The sequence below is a fragment of the Rattus norvegicus genome, chromosome 6 (assembly GCF_036323735.1).
Source record: "Rattus norvegicus strain BN/NHsdMcwi chromosome 6, GRCr8, whole genome shotgun sequence".
Classification (NCBI taxonomy): domain Eukaryota; kingdom Metazoa; phylum Chordata; class Mammalia; order Rodentia; family Muridae; genus Rattus; species Rattus norvegicus.
Window position 1 is genome coordinate 137424205 of NC_086024.1, and position 15798 is coordinate 137440002.

The 15798-nt window shown below is 51.3% G+C and overlaps 1 long non-coding RNA gene across 3 annotated transcripts; it reads right to left on the reverse strand.

The window, feature by feature from the left end:
* Positions 1-7870: 7870 nt before the first annotated feature.
* Positions 7871-15001, reverse strand: LOC102552388 (uncharacterized). 3 transcript variants are annotated; one of them, XR_593212.4, is made up of 4 exons: positions 14927-14963; positions 14470-14644; positions 10546-10644; positions 7871-9622 (listed from the first exon to the last, which is right to left on the reverse strand). It is a non-coding gene; the product is annotated as an uncharacterized LOC102552388 (long non-coding RNA). The 3 variants fall into 3 exon arrangements; XR_355172.5 differs by having other exon boundaries at positions 14470-15001; XR_005506353.2 differs by lacking the exon at positions 14927-14963 and having other exon boundaries at positions 10546-10611; positions 14470-14911.
* Positions 15002-15798: the final 797 nt, after the last annotated feature.

Here is a 15798-nt window from a genome sequence, read left to right on the forward strand (position 1 = left end):
AAAAGACCTGTCACTCACGTTACTCTGTTAAAAGAATGAAGTTGGGTACAGAGATAAAGGCAAAAAGGACTTTATGTAGCTCTCTGCAGCACACAGTCATTCTTCAGGAGCCCTACAGCCTTCCCATCAGCCACCGCTCCCCAGCCTTCCCATCAGCCACCGTTCCACAGCCTTCCCATCAGCCACCGCTTCCCGCCGAAATGACTTCGGTCTGGGGAAACATTAGGGTGATGTTTCCCACCAGCCATGAGGAAGCACCTTCTCACTCCACACCCTCAAACTGAATTCCCCCACTGTGACACGCAGGGCGTATTGTAGCCGCACACCCACTTCCAGTAAACTTACCCTGGTGGGAGAAATATGACATCATCAGGGTGACCCACACCCCTGCGATAAGCCCTACTCTATCTCCATATTGATCTACTGCTACCCACTGTCCCCAGTGCTTGGGGTGTTGGTGTGAATCAAGGCACACTCGGCTCCAGCATCTTCCAAAGCCCAACAATTCTGCACATGAGTAGAAGGCCAGCAAATCTGTACCCCGGCGTGCTCTCTAGATGCCTAGTATAGTCTTCAACTGCAACCTTGGCCACTTAAGGAGGGGAACGGCTAGGGCTGTCCTCGCTTAGGAGATGGCATTACTCCCAGCACACATTCCTGAGGAGAGGAACATGTTTTCTTTCTTTTGGGTTTGCCTTGTATACCTGGAGTAGACTGTAATTCAAGCTCTAAACCTTCCTGATTTTCAAAGGAGCACACCAGGCCCTCTGTCAATCTTCTCCCTAGAAAATCTGGCTCTACAACAGATCGTGTCACCTCTGCTTATTAGTGACACAAGCAAAACATTGTCTCTGTTTTCTTCTCCTTTTATCTCCACCATGGACCTCAGCAGCACCACAGATGCCCTCACACAACTCTGGGAGTCCCTTTTGAATGAACTCTCTTAACTCTCCTGCGGACACAGGCCTATGGCCTAGAGAAGTGAGCATCACACACAACCTCTCAGATGTCCGACTTCCTCTCCCTCCTCATTGTTGATTCTCCCCATGAGTTCCAAGGTTCAAATCCCAGAAGGGGCTCTTCAGCACAGGTCAAATGTATATTCTCTTACCCTTGCACTCGCCCAGCTTTGAGGAATGTCAAGGCAGCACCTCCATGACATCCTTCCTCTCCCCCACTTTCCCCGCCAAATCAGAATACGGTAAGGTGGAAAATCGCACCAACATGTCTGTCTCCCGTTGTAATTTCTCCTTCACACGAACACATTCCTCTGGACACACACTGCAGCCTCAGCTGTGTCTTCGCACAGGGGTACGCAACTTCGACTATAGCCCAAAGGCTTGCTGTTCTATAACACAAGGGGAAAGATGTGTAAGAGGTGCTGAGACTGGCCCCCCTAAAGGAACCCTTCAGCCTCAGCTGCACTTGTTACTGCTTAAGTAAGAATGTGCCCCCTGCACCTCCCAGGCTCACCTTTGGTTCTTTTGGGTCTCCACCAGAGTGACAATTTGTTGCATTACCGTTCCCGATGACAAATAAGAAAAAATGTCTAACCTCCTCCAGAGAGGGCACAAACAGCCTGAAGAAATGTTCCCATCCAAATTAGTTCATTTAACTAAGAAATTTTAAAAGAAGAGATCCATCTAAGCCCATCTGGGTGAACCACTAAGTTTATTGGTGTTAACGTATAGGAACCTGGGTAATGGGTTCTTTACAGGAACACGGGTGACTAAGAGCCACTGCCTCACTGAAAATCCCACCGCAGCATGGGCGACTCTTGCAAAACCTGCATCCCTAGCTTCCTACCCTCAGTTAACCTTACACACACTCACACATGCACATGCACACGCTCATGCACATGCGCATAGCTGAGAAGGAAGAACAAAGTGGTATAGCTGATGGCTACCCTCCCCCTCCTCCTACCCATGGAGTATTGACATCTCCATTCTCCTTCCACCGACCTCAGTTTGCCCATTTTATTGCCATGACCGTGGGACCAGGACATTCTCTCAGTCACCTCAGCCATGAGCTCCATCATGGTGCGTGGTGACATCAGGTCTGGAAGCAATCCTGTCCCTACAATGTGTGCCCGAGGATGGGCCTCGCCTGAGTGTTCAGGCAGCAGCCTGTGTGATTGTGCTGTAAGCAGACCCAGCACCTCCAGAGGCCTAAACAGCCAGGGCCTACTGACAGAGCACCAACTGCATTTGGAGGAGTGCCTCCAGAGTTGTCTACAAGGCTTCTGGAAGGTTCCAGTCAGATCAGGAAGTAACAGTGCCTTCAGACTGGTGCCAGCAGTTCCACACGGAGCCTGAGAGACAGGACTCATCTATGAATGCTGCAATCTGTGTGCTCTCCCTGTGGTGCCAGGTATGATTCTTTTGGAGAAACAAGGGCCCCAGGAACACCAGTTGGAATCCAGTTCAGGGGATCCCAGTTCTGGGTGTTCAGACATTGTAGTGCCACTTCAACCTGTTTTTATTTTCCTTTTTTTATGTATGCATAGAGTGAGCTATGATAAAAACCTATGATTAAATAAGTCCCCAGGAGCTCTTTGCTGAATATAAAGTGGGACTTCTATATGATAAAGAACCGTGGGGCTGGGGATTTAGCTCAGTGGTAGAGCGCTTACCTAGGAAGCGCAAGGCCCTGGGTTCGGTTCCCAGCTCCGAAAAAAAGAACCAAAAAAAAAAAAGAACCGTGTCAGGGTTTTATAGGCGGTGTCTTTTCTTTCTTGGAGGTGCATAAAACAACAGCCCACCTTCCAATCAGCAGCATTGAACAAAGTGGTTAAAAAGTAATAGCATACAGCCCATCAGAGGGGCGTGAGAGACGCCCAGAGCTCAGCGGCCCGACTTACCTAGTCCACCCAAGGACTGGGGGGAGGACTCCACAGAGAGTCACGGTGGACACAGGAAAAGCTCTGTAAATCTCAATGCCTATTCATAGCTTCTCAAACACCCGGGAGGCAGGAATGAAAGGCCTCTCTTTCCCTTGGTGGTACCCATCTTGCAAACCCTCGGGAGGTGTCGGACATGAGAGAGACCTCCCGGTTCCATTCCCTACGTGACCAGAAGTCACATGGGGACATCTCTTATCGCCTCACTGCCTGACATCATCCCGAAAGTCCCGAGCAACGCTGCAAGTCACATAAAGGTAACAAGAGGTTTAAGACGGGCAGAGGAAGAGATAAAGCCGTCAGGACTGGTGGATAATAAGGCACCTGGGTGGGAAATGTAACCGGATCAACGAACTGCTGGAAGGAACTACAGTTACAAGATAAAGCCACAAAGATCAATAATATTCCTGCACGCCCCAGGACCGGCCAGCAACCAAGACCTGTTCACGGCAGCGGCAGAAGCAATTAAGTAGCTGGGAATTAAGCTACCAGAGAATGGCTAGGCCCTGTGAAAGGACTCGGCTGAGCAACTGAAAGGAGAAGGTGCCCTGGTCAGACGGGGGGGGGGGGGGGGGGGGGGGGGGGGAAGGGGGCAGCACTCCGGATAGCGCCACCAACAATTGTCCCCAAATTAGTCTCTCTGTTAATGTCATGCAAATCACAGTTCCCGCAGGCTCTTTTAGGGGATGGGGGTTGGAACTCGACAGCCCTATTCTCAGCCGGGCGAGGGAAGAATAAAAAGCCCGTGAATGGGGAGGCTGATTGGAAAGAAGGCAGGGGAAGGGCACGCTCCCGCCAGGATGGAGACAGGCTACATAGCCATGGTAACTAAAAATAAAATGACAGAAAGCAGGCAAGGTACCACGAAGGTGCCGCCAAGGAGCACGCCGACTCTGAACAGACTTGTGTAGGTCAGGGGGGACCAAGCACATCGGGGGGTGGGGGGTGGGGGGTGGGGGGGAGGAGACCGCACAGTTGCAAGGTAAGTGGCTCTCGTTGTGGAGCAAAATGAAGTTAGATCCTCGTGCTATGCCCTCTTAAAAGTTGGCTATGGCTGCATTGAAGCTGAGTGGGCAAAAGCAAAATGTGAGAAGGCTGGGGGGTGGCGAACGTGGGGCAGACATGTTCTATTCGTGTGACGACAGAGATCTGACCTAGCAACCCTCCAGTCCCCACACTAGCCACGTCAATACTTAGAGCAAACAGAACAAAGACACCGCTGGCCACAGGACTGGGACAGCCAGGAATACAGCCTGGAGATGCTCTGAGCCTGCTGGAGAACAAGCTGCCTGAAGCCTAGGTGTTGGCACCACATCCGATCCCTTCTCCCAGATTCTCACCACCCCCAGCCAGCTAAACCTTGCTAAGAAGCGCATGACTGACAGATTCCTGAGCTAATTGTTAGAAATACTGGTTTTGCAGCTCCAGGCAAGGAGGTCTTGGCAGGTACCTGAAGGTCAGCTGGAGCTTTTAGGGAACTCGGGTGTGGAAAAGCGGCAGGTTCTGACTAAAGCGGGAGCTGGTTGGGGCCAGAGGCTGCAAAGGCATGAGAAGGCCAACAGACTTACTCCAGCCCTCCGCCCAAGCACTCCCTGGAGACCCCACTACCCCCAAGGCCACCATAACCACCAGCTTCAAACAGGTTCTTTGAGGGGGAGGAGAAGCAATCTCGTTCATATAAATGTTTAACTAGGAATTAATATTTATGAGGCTCTTGAATGACGGGCTGTGGGTTTAATAAATATTAACACAGACTGGGCTTCCCTTCCCCTCCCCCTCACTTGGTGTTGGTATCTCCGTTTGTGTACCATGCATTATTTAGCTCTCCCTGAGATGGGACCTACTCCTTGCTCCCTGGCTCCTGAGAGGAGGCCTACAGGCTTCAGGGAGAGAAGTCACCAGACTGGGGAATTCCTGATACTGGTCCCATCCCCACCCGCCCCCTGGCCACTTATTCTAGCTTAACACAGCCACTTTCCCAACTAGAGGAATCGCAGGGTCCAGCCAGCTTCAGTCAGTCACTTGTTCTCCAGCCAGGTATGCCCTCAGTCACAGGAAGCCCTCCCGGTCTGCTGGGCCTTCTGGAGTCCCAGCCTGGCTTCAGGCAACGGAATCCCTGAATCACTGAAAGGGCCTCTCCAGTCATGAGCACTGGTGGAGCTCCAGTGCCACCCTGTGGCTAGTGCGGCCCAGAAAAAATGATGACAGGAGATCAGGCCTGGGATTGGAGTCTTCCTGCATTAGGTTCACAAGTAGTCATAACCCTCGCCTGGTTTCCCTCCTGGTCTGGGTCACATGAATTGGTCAGCTGAGTTGGGAATGGAGCCCAACACTGCCCTCTGCAGCTCCAGTGATGTCTGCCAATCTAGATGCTGTCACATCAGTGGGGCTGTCCCCTCCATGTCTTCCTAGTAATGATCCCTTAGAAGACACAAGATGGAGCCTAAGGTCCCCCACACACACACCCAGGGACAAGCCTCGGAGCTTCTTTGCCCAGAGGACCCTTCCTGCTGTCTGGGTCTCCTCCAAGCACTACCAATGCCCCAGAGATAAAGAGGTAGTAGGCAAGCTCACCAAACAACTCCTTCTACACGTGGAACTGAGGTGTGGGAAGACAAGTCCTCCCCTCACCTGCTGAAGGGAGACAGACAAGAGCCTTGGTAAGGGCAGGCTGAGAGTGAGGGAGGAAAACACCCAGAGCCAAGGCACCTCCTAGAAGTGGAAATTCAGGCAGCACAGACTCCAATGAGAGGAGAGGCCAGGTCCTCTCTCCAGGTCCTGTACTGCCTCTCATCCCCAGAATCCACAGAAGGCTTTACCCGGAGGAACAAGAAGACAAAGCCAAGAAAACAGACTCAGGATATAGGCACAGAAGCTTTCAAGGGCTTTGGGAAAGGCCCTTGTCAGCCATGACCTTCCACATGACCCTTACCTCGATGGGAAAGCCTAGTCCAGCCTGGGACCAGACTTGTCCAGATAGGGCCTTAGCTGGACCCTCAGAGATGGGATACAGTGGGATAGGATATCCCCACACTAGACAGAGTTGGCCTGTCTTTCCTGTTTCTTGCTATTCAAAGATGGCCTCAGCCCTCCTGGGACCAGATTTGATCTCCCATGAAACCCTTTGAACCCTGCCCTTCAGTAGTGTCATTCCTGAGTCCCCCTCCTCATTCCGTATGACTATGGGCCCACCAGGCCAGGTGGTGGAGCAGGTTGAATGGCTAGCTTGACCGTAGGGAAAGGTACCCCCATGGGCCCCAAGGTCCCTCACTTCATGTAAAGCCACACACTTCATAGGCCCTCCTTGCCTCCCAATCGGTCTCCAAAAGGGCTCAGGACTAGATCAGCTTCCTACTGGACTAGCTATCCTTTCTCTACCCCAGCTTATTGTGAATCCGTCCCCCCTCACCCCACCCCTGTCTGCCTCAAGTGGCATTCTTCACAAAAGGCCCTCCAGTGGAATCCCATGCAATTCAAACCCCAGGGAGCCCAGTGGAGCCCCTGCACTGGCCTAGGGAGTTTCTGGAGAAGAGACAGGCAAGGCAGTGAGAGTAGGCAGAGAGCTGGCAATGGTGTCTGGGAAAGGAGAGCGAGGCTTCAAACGTACCAAGAACGGCTTTATGAGTCAGACACTAGATCCAACACACTTATACGCTTTAAGCGGCAGCCCTGAGCTGTGCGTGACTTCTGCCCGTCCGTGAGTGTGGGTGTGGCTATGGGGTGGGTGTGACCATGGGTGGGTGGGGCTATGAGGGTGGGAGTGGTCATGAGGGTGGGCGGGACCATGAGCTTCAGTCCTCCAGGCGGACTAGAAAAGAGCACTAATAGGTAGGGCTTGGTGAACATGGCAGAAAAGGCCATTCTGATTGGATGATGGCCTGGTAGCCGGTCACCCATACACGATTCCGATGTCAAGGGCGGAGACCAAAGGGTAAGTGCTTCGAACTGAGGTCAGAGAGGACCAGACCAGGACGGCCCTGTGCTCTGGACTAGACTTGGAAGGCCCTGTTCTAGCGGCCTATGGAGCCAGGAAGAGAACCTGATCCCCAGAGGGAGGCAGGCTCTGGTGTTGATTCCACAAAGCTGCCTCTGCCTCTTAGTCTTGTTACTAAGGTGAAGAAAGTCTCTCCTTGCCCTCTGGGAAGGCCACACTGGTTCTTTAAAAACCTAAGGGGAGTGCAGAAGGCACCTGTTCGTGGGAAGACCCCTCACTTTCTTCACTTGCTCCCAGCCTCTGGGAAGGTTCCAGTGCCCACCCATGACAGTGCAGGAGAGTGGGTTGAAGTTAGGGTGGAAAGGGTGCTGTGTGGGACCTGCTCACCTTCCCTCCCATTCTCTAAGAACCTTCCCACCAGTGGCTCCTGATGCCTGTAAGGAAGATTGGCCTACAGTGCAGCCAGGGCCCCAGACAAGGTGTTCTGCCAGACGAGAAGAGGAATATTGCTGTCTATTTAATATGGATGTCGAACAAGGTGAGGTCTTTGGTTGGGTTAGGGAGGTAGCAATGGAATATAAAATATCTTCTATTCACTTAGAAATGCCCTGTTGTGTGGTTGTGTGGACTTCATATACCTGTGCCCTTCTCACTCGGGACAGACAGACGCAGACAGACATTGTGACACACACAAACCACCTGCCCTGCCCCTTAAAGAGGGAGGGTCTGCTGGGAGGAACGTAACTCAGAGCACAAAATAATCTGAGTCCAGTGCTCTAGCCAGTCCAGTGCAGCAGCCAGGGTCACAGCCAGGGTCAGGTCGTGTTCTCCAGGGACACAGAAACAATTGGATCCACAGTATCTGAGCTGGGAGAGCCAACAGTGTAGATAGGTCCCAAACTGAAGACAGGAGAGCAAAGTCCCAGCCCCAACAGGCAAGAGGGCGTCCCTCTTCTGAGCCTTTGCACCTCATTCTGGCCTTCGGTTGACTTGGTGTAGCATCCATGGAGCGGAATCCCAACATGCTTCGCTCTGCCTTCTTTTTTTTTTTTTTTTTTTTTTTTTTTTTTTTTTTGGTTCTTTTTTTCGGAGCTGGGAACCGAACCCAGGGCCTTGCGCTTCCTAGGTAAGCACTCTACCACTGAGCTAAATCCCCAGCCCCTCGCTCTGCCTTCTTAAAATAGCAAACAGCACCTGATCTATGAGACGCCCCAAGACCAGCCCAAAGCAGGTGTCTCCTAGGGTGCCCACAGGAGTCACATCAAAAGCCTCAGGCCTCAGGGGGCAGGGCCCAGCAAGTTCTGGTGAATACTGAAGAGGCCTGAGTCTCTGGGGTGGTGGGGAGGAAGGTTCAGGGGACAGCAGGCCTTGGAGCAGGAGGATGGTGCAGCCCCAGGGTGACCTCATGTGGGTGTTGCGGGCCTTGTTGCTTTCTGTTTTTCAAAATTCGTTCCATTGACATAAGAAGTCAGGCAGTTGCTTTTGTTGTCCTAAATCCTTAAGGAGCAAAACTCCACACAATCTTGGAGGAAATTGAATTCAGAAATTAGATGCAAGGCTTGGCAGAGACCTTAGCGGAGCCCCGACAGGGCGAGACAGACACATCCACTGAGACCACATCACAGTTATTAACCTTTTGCTCCAGAGCATATGGAGAAAAGCTGCTAGACACACGGGGAGAAATTTTCTAAAGCACAGGCACAGTGGGAGACTTCAACATACCTCATCAGTAATGCCAGATCAAAAGCATGGGTAAAGGAAAGGGGAATTCACAGAACAATTAGCCACATGAATTAACAGATATGCGGGCCTTGAAGGAAGCAGCATTCCTTTCAAACACTAAACAAACACAGAAAAGAGCATTACAGGAACCTTGAGTAAGTCTGAGCAAGTAGCCCATGCTACAATGGGATTCTGGGCATGGTATAATAAATGACGGGAATAACCGCAGACATGTGTGCGTGCATGCATGTGCAAGTGTGTGAGTGCACATGTATGAGTGAATGTGTGTATATGTGTGGGTGAATGTGGGTACAGGTGTGTATGTATGCATGTATATGTACACGTGTGTGAGTGCATGTGTGTATGTATGTGTGTATGTGTGTTGGTGTGGGTCGGTACATGTATGTGTGTGCGTGCATGTGTATGAGTGAACATGTGTGCGTGAATGTGTGTGTACGTGTGTATATGTGTGCATGTGTATGAGTGAATGTGTGTGAGTGTGTGCATGTGCATGTGTCTATGTGTATTTGTGCATGTGTGTGTGCATACGTGTGTGTGTGTATATGTGTGCATGTGTATGAGTGAATGTGTGTGAGTGTGTGCATGTGCATGTGTCTATGTGTATTTGTGCATGTGTGTGTGCATACGTGTGTGTGTGTGTGTGTTCAAGAGGGTGACAGCCAGAGAACAACCATGGTTATTTCTCAGGATCTATCCATCTAGATAGTCCCCCATTGGCTCCACTGCTTTTATGCCTGTGGAGAGGCAGAACATAGTGGGGAAGAGTGAGCCTCAGGGATACCACACCTCTGCCTCCCTAGCACTGAATGGCAAGTGCATGAAACCACGCCCAGCTCTCACCACTTCACCAGTGGAGCTGCCCTCTTGGTCCCCATATATTCATAAAGCTGTAGCCATCACACACCCTCCCCAAGGCTCGGGGATCGTCTCAGAAGAGGGGGGGACAGATTGTAAGAGCCAGATGTTAGGAGACTGAGGAGAAACTGTCTTCTGAACATGATGGGGAGGCTGCATTGAGGAACTCACAGCAGCTGCGGTTGCCAGACCTGCAAAATAAAATAACAAAAATATTAAAAAAGGAAAAGGCTCAACTTCCAATCTACTTGGCAAAATGGTCAAGACATGGATGGAGACCACACTTGACCAACCCTCTGTTCTTATAGGGCAGTAGAGTCTGCGTCTGTGTCTCCAGAATTAGGTCCAGCCACCACCTACACGGCCTTCCTCTGAGTACTGAAGGTGATGCACCACCTAAGAGGCAGGCACTGACCGCTCGGCACACAGGCAGTGCAGAGGAATGGACGCACCGGGACAGGGGAGGCATCCGAGCCTCTCAGGCTCACAGAGGACATGCCATGCTCGAGTGCACCTCAAAAATCATGAACTCGGGCTGGAGAGATGGCTCAGTGGTTAAGAGCACTGACTGCTCTTCCAGAGGTCCTGAGTTCAAATCCCAGCAACCACATGGTGGCTCACAACCATCTGTAATAAAGTCTTTTAAAAAATTAAAAAAATCGTGAACTCAGGGGTGGGAAGGATGGCTCAGTAGTTAAGAGCACTGGTTGCTCCTTCAGAGGAACATGGGTTCAATTCCCAGTACCCCACATGGCAGCTCACAGCCATCTATAACTCCAGTTCCATGGGATCTGACACCCCCTTCTGGCCTCTACATGTACTGCACAGACATGGCGCATATACAAACACACAAACAAAACACTCAAAAATGTATTCATAAAATAAAGATAGTTATTTAAAATATAGTGGACCTGGCAGTGGTGGTGCAAGCCTTTAATCCCTGCATCCAGGAGGCAGAGGCAGGTGGATCTCTGAATTTGAGACCAGCTTGGTCTACAGGACGGCCAGGGCTACTCAGAGAAACTTTGTCTCAAAAAAAAAAAAAAAATCAATCAATCAATCAAGCAATCAATGGGCAGGACTAGGAGGATTAGCTGAGCCATAGAGTGCTTACCTAGTAGACATGAAGCCCTGGGTTCTGCTCACAGCACCGTAGTGAACTTGTGTGCTTGTGTCCAAACTATAGCAGGAAAAGACATCTTCATTAAAGAGGCTGAGTAAAGAAAGGAGATATGACCCAAACTAGTTTTAGTGGCACGTAAATCCAGGGCCTGTCTTTCTGTCTCCATCTCCTTGGTCATCCCCGTATTTTCTGGGTATTCATAAGGAACTGTTTTGCTTCTGAATTCTTTTTTTTAATTTTTGTTTTCATTAATTTGTTTATTCCCTTTCCATTCCTATCACAAATCCCTCCCTCCTCGCCCCAGTCCCACCGTCCCACCCCACTTCTTTCACCCCCCTTCTCCTCAGAGGATGGGAGCCCCCCCCAACCCACCCTGGCACATCAAATCTCTCTAGGACTAAGCAGATCCTCTTTCACTGAGGCCAAACAAGGCAGCCCAGCTAGGGGAAAGGCAGGTAAGACAGTCTGAGTCTAAATTCTAAACGAAAAGCAACAGGCTTACATACTAAGAGTCAACCTCCAGCCTCCAGAGCCCAAGCACTCAGGCACTTTCGAGCCTGCAGAGGGTCTCAGGTTTGTAAAAGTCAGGGACAGGAACACTGGCAAGTGGGCCTGGGCCAGACAACAGGACCACATCAGTCTCTGAGACCTCTGTAGTGTTCATCTTGTGTGTGTGTGTGTGTGTGTGGTGTGTGTGTGTGTGTGTGTGTGTGTGTGTGTAACTTTTTCCTGCACAATTTTATTAAGAAAGTTTTCAAACGCAGCAAAGTTGAAAGAATTGCACAGTGGGTGCAACTACCCACCTTCTCATATAGACTAACACCAGTGACCTGGATCTGCCCCGTCTGCCCTGCCCACAGGCAATCCACCCCACAGCCATCTTGCTTGGTAATACATTTCAAGTCAAGTTGCAGAGGGCATCTTCCACCCCTCTGTGCCTATCCCAGTAAGAAAACCACAGGTGATTCATTCCTGTTTCTCTCTCTTTCACTCACTCACTCACTCCCCACCCCGTCATTCCCCTCCCCCTCATTTTCAGACAGGGTCTCTTTGTGTTACCCTAGCTAAACTGAAACTTGCTACTAGACCAGGCTAGTCTCAAACTCACATGAAAATCCCCCTGCCTCTGCCTCCAGAGTGCTGGGATTAAAGCTTCTGCTAGAAAAGACCTGTATTTGTAAAACACCCCTAGTCTGCCTTGAGGGTGTTTCCGGAGAGGATTGGATGTTAGGGGAGATCTACGGCTTAATCCACTGATGTATTCAAATTGTTAATAGACTGTTGGGAAGAGGTTGGACTATGGAAGGGTGGGGCATTGTCAGAAGAAAGGGGTTGCGGGAGGCTTGCCCTTAGAGCGTCTCTCCAGACCCTGGCTCTCGCTCTCGCTCTCGCTCTCGCTCTCGCTCTCGCTCTCGCTCTCGCTCTCGCTCTCGCTCTCGCTCTCGCTCTCGCTCTCGCTCTCGCTCTCGCTCTCGCTCTCGCTCTCGCTCTCGCTCTCGCTCTCGCTCTCGCTCTCGCTCTCGCTCTCTGTTTCCTGTCTGCCATGATGTGAGCAGCTTTCTCCTGCCGCGCCCTTTCTGCTTTGTGTTCTTCCTCTCCACATAAAGACAGGCATAAAGGCAGTGGGGCTGGTGACCCCGAATTGAAACCTCTGAAGTTGGAATCGAGTCCCCACTTGCCCAGTTAAACTGTTTCTCTCGATTCTTGTCACAAATAGGAAGCACGAAGCACTTAACAGCAAAACGGGTTCCTGCTCCACTTTGCATTTCCACTCAGCTTTGGCCACAGATTTTTGTACTAATTTGATAAAATTTATCCTTGGAATGTGTGTGAGAGAGTGTGTGCATGTGTGCGTATGTGCGTGTGTGCGTGCGTGTGTGAGCGTGTGTGAGAGTGTGTGTGTGTGTGCGTGTGTGTGTGTGTGTGTGTGTGTGTGTGTGTACACGTGCGCACGCGCAGCTCTCTCAGTTGCAATTATACGCTCACTTTTGGGTTTAAACGGTGTGAACACTAAGCAACTTTGTTCATACAAACAAGCCCATGGAGACAAAGGGAGCTCTGTCACAGCGATTCCGAAACACACAGAGCTCCATTATCAGAAAGAATGGGAGTGGTCAGCTGACAGGCATGGCCGAGGGCCACTGAAGCCTCTGCTTCTGTCTACAGAGGGCTTTGTTTTACCCCCTCCCCGAGCGACCGCTATGCTGCAGGTGGGAATTCCAGTGCAAGACTCAGGGGGGAAGATGGAAGAGGAAAATCAAGTCCACCTTAGGCCTTGAAAGCCGCCACCCAGTGGTCACGAACAAAGAAGAGTGATGCCCCATATCGCCACCAGAGGGCACCGTGCCATCAAAAGCACGAGGACAGCGAGGGCGCCCCTTTTTCTCCCCAGTCCAACCCGCTGGAACGCCGGTGCCAGAATCCTGCTCCTGGTTAGTCTCCACCCACACAGCCTTGTCTCATCTGCTCTACCCTGGGGCAAAACCTCTGGATCTGGGTACGGGTGGCCTCAGGATGCTGGAAATTCTGCCCTGGTGATACTTTCCTTCGTCATTCTGTAAAAAGGACCCAGGATGAGGGGACATCATGAACACAGGCTCCTCCTTCTGAATGCTGCAGAGCCTATGTCCCTGCTCCGAAAGGGGAGCAAGAAAGGCAGGGGCAGCTCAGTAACCGCCCACTTCCCCCAGGATCCGCAAAACAATGGGTTCCATCCTGAGCAACAAGAAAAAAAAGGAGGCGAGGGAGGCTTCCAGGTCCATGGTTCTCACCTAAGGAGGGCCACACCCAAAGCAAACCCTAAGGAGGGCCACACCCAAATCAAACCCCCGATAGGAGCGAGACCAGGTAGCAGCTTCGTGCCCAGCTGCTGTGGAGTGATGCTGGGTCTTGCAGGTGTCCTGGGCTCACTATCCAGTATATGCTGGCACTGGGTGCCTTGAGCACAAGGGGCTCCCTTCCCCACCGTTCAGAAAGACTGAAGCTTCAGGCAGGCCCACCTCCCCTGGAGCAGGTCACCTCCCTGAGCTTCAGTCTGCCTATCTGTCAGCGGGCGTATTGCTGGCTGACTCAGAAAAGTGAGCGTCTGAGTGGCCAGGAATCCTCAAGGTGCCCGTATAGATCCAGTGCTCAGAATACTGGACTTTCCTTCCTGTTGCCCAAGTCCAGGACATCAGCCAGGAGACCCGGGGCTCCATTTGTTGTACCGACGACAAGGTCACTCCCCGTTGACTACCATCTGACCAGGCAGAGTTCTCAACTTGCGGCTCCAGCTGCAGGAAGGAGGACCCCATTCACAGAATGGTCAGTCTAGCCCTGAGAACTAGGCTGGAACTAACCAGACCTCCCTCCAGCCACTGGCCAAGCTTCTGACTGCTGGTTAAGCTCTCTGCGGAAGGAAACGGCTGTCAGGGCCTCTGTGGGCACTTTACTCACTGTAAAGTCCGCAAGTGGACATGTGACTCGTGGAGCTAGAGGGTCTCTGAGTACCACCAGAGATTGATGGCTAATATGAGCCGGGACCAGGGATGACCGCGACCTGATTTGGGTGGCCAGGCATAGCTTTTTCCAGGGGAAAGGACCTTACAGTTGGGTGAAAAGAAGCTAGCCAACAAAGTAGATACAGGGCCCCAGTTCACCAAAAGATGGTCTGGGCCTCTGGGACCTCAACTCCAGCCAGCCATTTGATTTAAACTGGGCAGCTCCAAGACAGTGGCATCGGTCCATACAGATGAACAAAAGATTCTGGAAAGGGTCTGCCAGGGCTATGGTAGGCTACTGGGGTGGGCCCAGCTCCTCTCAACTCTGGCCTTTACCGTGTGTGGCATTCAAGAGCCCTGGGAGAGGCCGGAATAGTCCTGCTCAGAAGCAGCAGGCCAGGGTTGAGGAGTAGAGGGAAGCAGGATTTAGGGGTACCTGGCACCTCTGACGAGACCGTTGTGCTTCACTCTCCCCCGATGCTCTGTGGCCTCGGGTCCCATGGCGACACTTGGAGGAGACCTGGCTGGTTGAGCCTCCATCACCAGCAGCAGGGGTGTGGAGCGACTCGGGGTCTCCCATCCTCTTTAACATTTGCTTCAGTCCAGCCTTCCTGTGGGATATGAGTGAAGAATGCATATCTCGTCGTGACTTTGATTTTTCTCTCCCAGTATGCTGAACATCTATCCCGTCATGGGCTTGGGCCATTCACACATCCATTTTGAGAAAAACAACCAACCAACCAAACAAACAAACAAAAAACCAACTGCATCTCCTCGGCCATTTTAAACCCCTTTCCCCTTCTTTCCCGCTGCTGCGACTTTCCATCTCATCCCGCTTCTCTCGCTCCTCTTCCTTCTTTTGGAAATGGAGTCTCACTTACAGCCAGACTCACCTAAAAATCACGATGTATCCCAGGAGTTACATACAGTTATGAGCTATCACGTGAGCTCTGGGAACTAAACCTCGGTCCTCTGCAAGTCACATGTGCTCTAAACTGCTGAGCTGTCTCTCCTTAAAGCTTCCCCAAGTGCTTTCCGTCTGTCTTGTATGTTGATTTGTGTGGGAGAGTTCACCTGAGGAGGTCAGATCTCTCCGTCCACCTCTGGATCACAGGGATCCAATCGAGGATGTTAAGCTTATTGGAAATATCTTTTACCCACTGAACCGTCTGAACAGCCCTTAATTTTTTTTTAACGTAATGTACTTTTAGTATATTCATTCCCCCTTATTTTTCTAACACACACACACACACACACACACACACACACACACAATGTACTTTTACCATATTCACCCCCAGTACCCTTTCTGAACCCCATCCCACTCCCTCTGGATCCCTTTAACGAGTCATCACCCTCCTACAAGGATGATCCCTTTTTATGACAGAGTTTAATCAGTGTTGCTTGAATGAGTGTGGGTGTGGGTCTATGTACAGGAACAACTTAACCAACAGCTAAGCACATCACTGGAATAAAAAAAAAAAGGTCGGGCTGGGGATTTAGCTCAGTGGTAGAGCGCTTGCCTAGCAAGCGCAAGGCCCTGGGTTGGGTCCCCAGCTCCGAAAAAAAGAAAAAAGAAAAAAGAAAAAAAAAAAAAAGGTCCCCTCCTCCAGCTATCATTAACCGCAATAGCTCCTGGGAGAGGAGGAGGAGCCTCATGAGCCCCGCCCACTCCGTGCTGGAATGTTGAAGAGCTTGATCTTGTGCGGGTAAGGACAGCTGTCCAGCATTTCACAGGACCGGCCCAGCCTGCGTCTCACACACT